The following is a 10,152-nucleotide window of genomic DNA, read 5'->3' as shown; positions in this document are numbered from 1 at the left end:
GGAGGGTTTTAAACCAGAGAAAGAGAGAGACATGACTATATTGGCTTTAAAAAGAACACTCTGGTTCTGGAAAGATAACGGCATCGTAAGTCCACAGAGCACATTTCGAAGCTCTTTTGTGCCCACCACGCTGGTGTGATATTTCAGGCTGGTGTTCCGAGGCACCCCTTCGAGACAGAGAAACAGTTCCAGGAAGTGTGCTCCGTTGCAATGCCAAGCCTAGAGTTGGTTTATTCCTCTCTTATTTTAAATTATTTTCAAACTACTAACATAATACAAACTCATTTAAAAAAATCATAAAACTCATCTCATAAACTTGTATTCTGGTGTTCTGTTTTCACACCAGAAGGAGGAGAGACTGGCCATTTGAGGAACTCAAGACCAGCACTAGTCTCATAATCTCTGGGAATCTAGGCAGAGACTGATAGCGTAAATTTCGGTAACGGCTGTTCATCCATTCGATGACGTTTACCAGATGCCTGCACTGTGCTAGGCATGTTCTGTGTTCTCATGAGTAAGCTCGGGCATGGCCCCTGCTGCCCTGGAGCTTTCATTCTGGCTAAGCAGACAATGCACAAGTCAGACCATTTTGGGTAGAAACATGTGCTGTAAGGGAAATAAAGCAAAGAGCTCTGATGGAACATGGCTTGGATGGGTTGTTCCTTTGGGTAGGGAGGGAGATGTGATGTGACATTTTCCCTGAGACTGTAGGATGCAGTCCTTGTGCCTTGGTCAGCCTGGGGAAGATCACCCGTGCAACACACAGCACCCACTATCACGACAGCTCTGCCACCAACTTACTCACAGATGAGGAAACTGAGGTTCAGGGAGATTGAGTGACTTGACCATGTGATGAGGCAATGAAAAATGGGGGGAACTGGAATCCAGAGCTTTCTCCCTCATATCTGGATGCCTCCCTCTAGGGAGCTTCTCAGTTTTCAAGGGAAAGGCAGCATCAGAGAGAGGCAAGGAGCATGAATCAGCCCGGGGCCCTGGGAGGACAGGGTGGGGCTTCGCTGACTGCTGGCTACAGCAACACTGATCAGCTGAGTTGAGAGGGGCCCTCAGAATCCCTAGAGGCAAGTGTTTTCACATTCTCCTTCTATCTGTGCTTCTCCTCCCTTTAAGTCAAATCTCTTAAAAACAAACCAAAAACAAACCAAAACAAAAACTTACCATTTAAAAGAAATTATCTCATTACCTTGGGTGGAAAACCAGTATCATTTACCATAGAGATAAACCTTAAAGATAAATTTTAAAAAATACAGTGGAAAAAAATGTCACCCAATTATGAATGTCCCCTGTGCTTGAAGGATGCTCTGTTTCTTGTCAAAAGAAGAAATCTAAGAGACTTTCTCTTTGATAATCAAATGGTCCAGAAGAGAACTGAATTACACTTAATTCAATGTTAATTCATGCCAAGTCTGTAAGTCTCCTAAAATCATCTCCTGCTCCGAAGTGGTGGGTATCTCTCCCTTTGAGCAATTCCTCTTTTCCTTGAAGGGGGGTATGGGTCCCTTGGAGATCATCTAGATCCTGGTAACAGAAGCCAGCCTCCCTCCCTCCCTCCCAACATCTGCTGCAGAACTGGACTGAGCCCCATTCAGTCCAATGACCAAACACTGAGCTTGTTTTCCTCATCTGTAAAATCCTGGTGATAATGGTCCCTGCCGCACAGGTCATGGTCCCTTCCTCATAGAGGATGATGATGATGATGATATTTCCAACTTAAATGTGAGGGGCCTGGTCTTTCCCCACTGCCTGGACTGTTCCTTTACCCCTGGTCCTCTCTCATTTGTAAGGTTTCAAGACCATATTCCCTTTGAGAAGGGACTCAGGCAGGCCACAGTTGTTAGGCTGTGCTGGGCTGCCTGGTGTCTGTGTTGGCTTTGGCTTTAAGACAGCAAGGGTAGGGCTTCCCTGGTGGCGCAGTGGTTGAGAGTCTGCCTGCCGATACGGGCAACGTGGGGTCGTGGCCCGGTCTGGGAAGATCCCACATGCCGCGGAGCTGCTGGGCCCGTGAGCCATGGCCGCTGAGCCTGCGTGCCCGGAGCCTGTGCTTCGCAAAGGGAGAGGCCACAGCAGTGAGAGGCCCGCGTACCACAAAAAAAAAAAAAAAAAAAAAAAGACTGCAAGGGTTAAAATATGGCCAACAGGAAGCAGAAATAAGGGCACCCTAAGGAGGTAAAGAGGCTCTGGATAGGGAATCATAAGTCTAGTTTCCAGGACAGGGGTGTGAGCCTGGACAAGTGCCTTCCCCTCCGGGGTCCACTCTCCTTTCTATATAATGGTAGAGGGGGAGCTGAGTGAGATGGTCTCTTCTTCAGAGACTCTAAGAGATCTCCCCATGTCTCCTTCTGAATAAGCTATCCTAGGGATGAGTAAGGACCTGGGGCCATCGAAGCCTCACAACCCGGTTTCCAGATGGCCACCCAGAGCCAGAGGGACCGAGCAGTCCGCTCCCTGAGCCATAGGCCTGGAGCTCGTTGAGCTGAGCCAGGGCGCCCTCTGGTGGAGCAGGGGAGAAGGGCTCCCAGAACAGTGGGATGCATCGAAACTGACTGCTACAAGCATCCAAGCCGTAAGAACCCACAGAAGTCATCAAGCCCAGGCCCCCTCATCTTCCAAACGGGGAAACTGAGGCTTGCAGGAGCTGAAGATACCCCCTCAGGTAGGAATGCCAGATAAAACACAGGACTTCCAGTTAAAGTTGAATTTCAGATAAACAACAATTTTTTTTTTTTTTAGTGTATGTCCCATGTAATGTTTAGAACATGCTTCTATTAGAAAATTATGCACTAGGTATCTGAAATTCAAGTTTAACCAGGTGTACTGTCATTTTCTTTGCTAAATCTGGCAACTCAACCTCCAGTCCACCCACTGAGTTAATGTCTGAGCTGGGACTGCAGCCCAGATATGGGTCAGGTCTTCTTCCCCACAAATACCTGACCAACGTCTTTTGCTAGCAGCTCTGCCCAGCAGTCAGGCGCATGGGAAATATTTGTTGACATTATTCTGGGGGAAATCAAGTGGAAGGATATCTGAACATGACTTTGATGATCCTAGCAGTGCTTCAAACAGAACAAGGGAGATGGGTCCTCCCCACTCCATGCCCCGCTCCTCCCCACCCCTGGCAACCATCAAAAATCCACGTTTTGGGGCTTCCCTGGTGGCGCAGTGGTTGAGAGTCCACCTGCTGATGCAGGGGACGCGGGTTCGTGCCCCGGTCCGGGAAGATCCCACATGCCGCGGAGCGGCTGGGCCCGTGAGCCATGGCCGCTGAGCCTGCGCGTCCGGAGCCTGTGCTCCGCAACGGGAGAGGCCACAACAGTTAGAGGCCCGCGTACCTCAAAAAAAAAAAAAAAAAAAAAAAAAAATCCACCTTTTTGAGGTTTGGGTCAGAGAGTTGCCTGACATCCCTGTCCCAATCTGATTCACAAGGTTAGGGAGGAGACTGGGCATCTGCATTTCTAAAAGTTCCCCAGGTGACCCTGATGCATAGCAAAGATTAAGACCTCCTGAGTTGGCTACAAGGAAGAACAGGCAACTGCTTGATGGGGCAGATTTTAACTGGCATATATCAGTAATTGTCAAACTTCACTATGCATAGGAATCGTGGTAGGTGAGAGAGGAGGAGGGAGGATGGATTGTTAAAAATGCACATTGCCAGCTCTACTTCCAGAGATTGTGAGTGAGTAGACCCAGGCTAGGGCCTTGGAATCTGCACTTCGACAAGCACTCAGGCTTCACCTGTATTTGTAACGTGTTTTATTTCTTAAGAAACAAAAACAGAACTGTACCAAATATGGACAAATGGTAAAGTTCTTAAAAGCAGATAGTGAGCATATAAATATACGTAATTTTATTTGCTATAACTTAAACATTTCACTAAAAACACTTTCAAAACTTAGGAACATTTTAGGGGACTGTGATACAGGTGGTCTAGAAACCATAAGACCTTGAGAAACATTGGCAAGAGAGTGAACAGAGCCGCCTGCTTCAACACATACTAGGCGTCCCCCCCATCCCCCATGTCTAAGAGCTGGGAGAGTCAGGGGAGTTTCTGGGAGGAGATGGATAGAAGCTGGTCTTGAAAGGTGGATAGGATTCAGAGAAGTAGAGGGAAGTATCATGGTCAGGAAGCAAGCAGTCTGAGCAGACGGGAAAGACAGTGCCAGGAGACAGGGTTGTGTCTTGTTTACAGATGGTGTCTAATAAATGACCCCTCCAGCCCTGTCTCCTAGCACACACCCGTCAGCCACTATACTGGAGCCACAATGCCTCCTTTGTGTTCCTGAAACAGCCGAGGTCTGCCCTGCCTCAGGGCCTTTGCACTTGCTGTCCCTGCCACTGGAACTACACTCTTTCCCCAGCTTTTCATTAGTAGGCACATTAAAACAGTTTCATTAGTAGCTTTTCATTAGTAATGAAAATATTGCCTCTTCACCACTGTCAGGACTCACTTCAAATGTCACCTCCTCAGAGAGACCTTTCAGGTCTACCCCTCTTACTCCCATTTCCTCTCCTTCATATCAATAATCACAATTTGTAATTATTATCTTGTTTATTAACTTTTGTTACCTGACAACCCTCCCCCAATGAAAATGTAAGGTCCCTGAAAACAGGGACCTGATCTCTTTTGTTCACTGCAGTGCCCCTAACCCTGAGCACATTTCTTGGAACATATTAAGATTTCAGTGAATATTTGTTACGATAATTAATTAATTAAGTAATGAGAGGTGGGGCAAGGTCAGAGTAGGAAAAGCCTTGTAACCAAGAAAAAGGGCAGGTGGACACTGGGTCTGAGAAAACAGGGAAAAACTCCTTGACGTTGGTCTTGGCAAAAATTTTTAAGTATGACACTAAAAGTGCAAGCAGCCAAAGCAAAAATAAACAAGTAGGACTGCATCAAACTCAAAAACCTCTGCACAGTGAAAGAAACAATCAACAAAATAAAAAGGCAACTTACAGAATGGGAGAAAATGTTTGCAAACCATCTATCTGATAAAAGGTTAATATGTAAAATATACCGGGAACTCATAAAACTCAACAGCAAAAAACCAAACAATCTGATTAAAATATGGGCAGAGAGCTTGAATAGATATTTTCCAAAACAAGATATTCAAATGACCAACAGGTACATGAAAAGGTGCTGAGCATCATTTATCATCAGGGAAATGCAAATCAAAACCACAACGATATATCACCTCACGTCTATTAGAATGGCTGTCAGTAAAAACACAAGGGTAATGAGTATTGGTGAGGGTTTGGGAAAAGGGAACCCTCCTACACTGTTGGTGGGAATGTAAATTGGTGCAGCCACTATGAAAAACAGTATGGAAGTTCCTCAAAAAACTAAAAATAGAACTTCCATACTACCCAGTAATCCCACTTCTGGGTATATATCTGAAGGAAATGAAAACACTATTTCAAAGAGGTATCTCCATCCCCATGCTTATTGCAGCATTATTAACAATAGTCAAGACATGGAAACAACCTAAATGTTCATGAATGGATGAATGGATAAAGAAAATGTAGAAAAAAAATGATCACATGGAAACTAAACAACATGCTACTGAAAAACCAGTGGGTCAACAATGAAATCAAAAAGGAAATCAGAAAATACCTGAGACAATGAAAACACAGCCTTACAAAATCTAAGGGATGTAGCAAAAGCAGTTCTAAGAGGGAAGTTCATAGCAATATAGGCCTTCCTCAAGAAATAAATCTCAAATAAACAACCTAACCTACCACCTAAAAGAATTTAAAAAGAAGAACAAACAAAACCCAAAGTCAACAGAAGGAAGAAAAAAATAAAGATTAGAGAGGAAATAAAATAGAGATAAAAAAACAACAGAAAAGATCAACAAAAACAAGAGTGGGTTTTTTGAAAAGATAAACAAAACTGGCAAACCTCTAGTCAGGCTCACCAAGAAGAAAAGAGAGAGGACCCAAATAAACAAAACAAGAAATGAAAGAGAAGAAATACCAACCAATACTGTAGAAATACAGAAAATCATTAAGAGAATACTATGAACAGTTATATGCCAACAAATTTGACAACCTATAAGAAATGGACAAGTTTCTAGAAACATAGAGCCTATGAAAATTGAGTCACAAAGAAACAGATAATTTGAACAAATTAATCACTAGAAGTGAAGTAGAATGTGTAATTTTAAAAAAACAAAAAACCAGGCTTCCCTGGTGACGCAGTGGTTGAGAGTCTGCCTGCCAATGCAGGGGACACGGGTTCGTGCCCTGGTCCGGAAAGATCCCACATGCCGCAGAGCGGCTGGGCCCGTGAGCCATGGCCGCTGAGCCTGTGCATCCAGAGCCTGTGCTCCGCAACGGGAGAGGCCACAGCAGTGAGAGGCCTGCGTACCGCAAACAAACCAAAACAAACAAAAATAAAAAACAAAAAAACTCCCTGCAAACAAAAGTCCAGGACTGGACAGCTTACTGGGGAATTCTACCAAACATACAAAGAAGAACTTATACCTATCCGTCTCAAACTATTCCAAAAGACTGAAGAGGAGGGAACACTCCCAAATTCATTTTATGAAGCCACCATCACCCTAATACCAAAATCAGAAAAAGACACTACAAAAAAGGAAAATTACAGGCCAATAAGTTTGGTGAATATGGACGTAAAAATCCTCAACAAAATATTAACAAACCAAATCTAACAATACATAAAAAGGATCATCCACAATGATCAAGTTGGATTCATTCCCGGGATGCAAGGATGGTTCAACGTAACACAAATCAATCGATGTGGTACACCATATTAACAAAAGAAAGGACAAAAGCGACATGATCATTTCAATAGATGCAGAAAAAGCATTTGATAAAATTCAACATCCATTCATGATAAAAACTCTCACCAAAGTGGATATAGAGGGAACATATCTCAATATAACAAAAGCCATTTATGACAAACCCACAGCCAGCTTAATACTCAATGGTGAAAAGCTGAAAGCCTTCCCACTAAATTCAGGAACAAGACAAGAACGCCCACTCTCACCACTTCTATTCAACATAGTATTGGAAATCCTAGCCACAGTGATCAGATAAGAAAAGGAAATAAAATGTATAAGACTGGAAGGGAAGAGGTAAAATTGTCATTATATGCAGATGACATGACACCCTATATAGAAAATCCTAAACACCCCACACAAAAACTACTAGAACTGATAAATGAATTCAGCAAGGGAGCAGGATGCAAGATTAATAAACAGAAATATGTTGCATTTCTTTAGGTTAGCAATGAAATATCAGAAAGTGACCCCCAAAAATCCCATTTAAAATTGTGTCTAAGAAAATACCTAGGAATAAACTTAACAAAGGAGGTGAAAGACATATACCCTGAGAACTATAAAACATTAATAAAGGAAACTGAAGATGATTCACAGAAATGGAAAGATATCCCATACTCTTGGATGGGAAGAATTAATATTGCTAAAATGGCCATACTACCCAAGCAATCTTCAGATTTAATGTGATCCCTATCAAAATACCCATGACATTTTTCACAGAACTAGAACAAATAATACCAAAATTTATATGGAACCACAAAAGACCCCGAATTGCCAAGGTAATCCTGAGGAAAAAGAACAAAACTGGAGGCATAACCCTTTCAGACTTCAGACAATACTACAAAGCTACAGTAATCAAAACAGCATGGTATTGGCACAGAAACAGATACATAGATCAATGGAACAGAAGAGAGCCCAAAACTATATCCACACACCCACAGTCAATCCATGACAAAAGAGGCAAGAATATACAATGGAGAAAAGACAGTCTCTTCAGCAAGCGGTGTTGGGAAAGCTGGACAGCTACATGTAAACCAATAATATTAGAATACTCCCTCACACCAAACACCAAAAAAACTCAAAATGGTTTAAAGATCTAAATATAAGACATGGGACTTCCACTGTGGCTCAGTGGTTAAGAATCCACTTGCCAATGCAGGTGACATGGGTTCAATCCCTGGTCCAGGAAGATCCCACATGCCACAGAGCAACTAAGCCCATGTGCCACAACTACTGAGCCTGCACTCTAGAGCCTGTGAGCCGCAACTACTGAACTCACGTGCCACAACTACTGAAGCCTGCATGTTCTAGGGCCTGTGTGCTGCAACTACTGAGCCCACGTGTTGCAACTACTGAAGCCTACACGCCTAGAGCCTGTGCTCCGCAACAAGAGAAGCCATCACAATGAGAAGCCCGCACACCACAACGAAGAGTAGCCCCTGCTCGCCGCAACTAGAGAAAGCCCACATGCAGCAACAAAGACCCAATGCAGGCAAAAAAAATAGTAAAATAAATAAATAAATAACTAAAAGACATGACACCGTAAAACTCCTTGAAGAAAATGTAGGCAAAACAGTCTCTGACATAAATTGTAGCAATATTTTCTTAGATCAGTCTTTCAAGGTAAAAGAAATAAAAGCAGAAGTAAACAAATATGAACTAAGCAAACTTAAAAGCTTTTGCACAGCAAAGGAAACTATCAACGAAACAATAAGACAACCTACAGAATGGGGAAAAATATTTGCAAACCATGTGACTGACAAGGGGTTAATATCCAAAATATACAAACAGCTCATACAACCCAATATAGATAAAACAAACAACCTAATCAAAAATTGGGCAGAAGACCTAAATAGACATTTCCCCAAAGAAGACATACAGATGACCAACAGGCACATAAAAAGATGCTCAACATAGCTAATTATTAGAGAAAAGTACATCAAAACCACAGTGAGGTATCAGCCCAGACCTGTCAGAATAGCTATCATCAAAAAGTCTACAAAAAAATAAATGCTGGAGAGGGTTTGGAGAAAAGGGAACCCTCCTACACTATTGGTGGGAATGTAAATTGGTGCGGTCACTATGGAAAATAATATGGAGGTTCCTTAAAAAAAAAACTAAAAATAGAGTTACCATATGATCCAGCAATCCCACTCTTGGACATATATTCAGAAAAGACAAAAACCCTAGTTGGAAAAGATATGTGCACCCCAATGTTCACAGAAGCACATTTACGATAGCTAAGACATGGAAGCAACCTAAATATCCATCAACAGATGAATGAATAAAGAAGATGTGGTAAATATATACAATGGAATACTACTCAGCCATAAAAAAGAATAGAACATTGCCATTTGCAGCAACATGAATGGACTTAGAGAATATCGTAATAAGTGAAGTAAGTCAGACAAAGACAAATATTACATGATATCACTTATATGCGGAATCTAAAAAATAATACAAATTAATTTGTATACAAAACAGAAATAGACTCACAGATATAGACAACAAATTTATGGTTACCAAAGGGGGTTAGAGGAGGGGAAATAAATTAGGAGTACGAGATTAACAGAAACAAACTACTATACATAAAATAGAGAAGCAACATGGGTTTACTGTATACAGGGAACTATATTCAATATCTTGTAATAATCTATAATGGAAAATAATCTGAATAAACTATAACTGAATCCCTTTGCTGTACACCTGAAACTAACACAACAGTGTAAATCAACTATACTTCAACAAAAAGAAAAGAAAATGTACACACACACACACACACACACACACACACACACACTGCAATATTATTCAGCCATAAAAGAAGGAAATCCTGCCTTTTGCGACAACATGGGTGGACCCTGAGGGCATTATACTAGGTGAAATAAATCTAACAGAGAAAGACAAACACTGTACGTTCTCACTTTTATCTGGAGTCTAAAAAGCTGAACTTACAGAGGGTAGCATGGTGGTTGCCAGGGGCTGGGGGCGTAGGGAAAATGGGGAGATGTTGGTCAAAGGGTACATACCCCCAGCTATAAGATGAATAAGTTCTGGGGATCTAATCTACAACCTGGTGAATATAATCAAAACGTGTTATATACTTGAAAGTTGTTAACAGAGGTCTTAAATGTTATCACCACACACAAAAGAAGAGGTAATTTTATGAGGGGATGGAGGTGTTAACTAACCTTATTGTGGTAAGCATTTTGCAATACGTACGTATATCAAATCATCACATTTACGCCTTAAACTTACATGTTATATATCTCTAATATCTCAATAAAGCTGGAAAAAATTAGAAAATAAAAAACAAACAAAATAAAACCTCTGCATT

The sequence above is a fragment of the Phocoena phocoena genome, chromosome 3 (genome assembly GCF_963924675.1).
Source record: "Phocoena phocoena chromosome 3, mPhoPho1.1, whole genome shotgun sequence".
Taxonomy (NCBI): Eukaryota; Metazoa; Chordata; class Mammalia; order Artiodactyla; family Phocoenidae; genus Phocoena; species Phocoena phocoena.
This window is presented reverse-complemented; position numbering follows the sequence as displayed.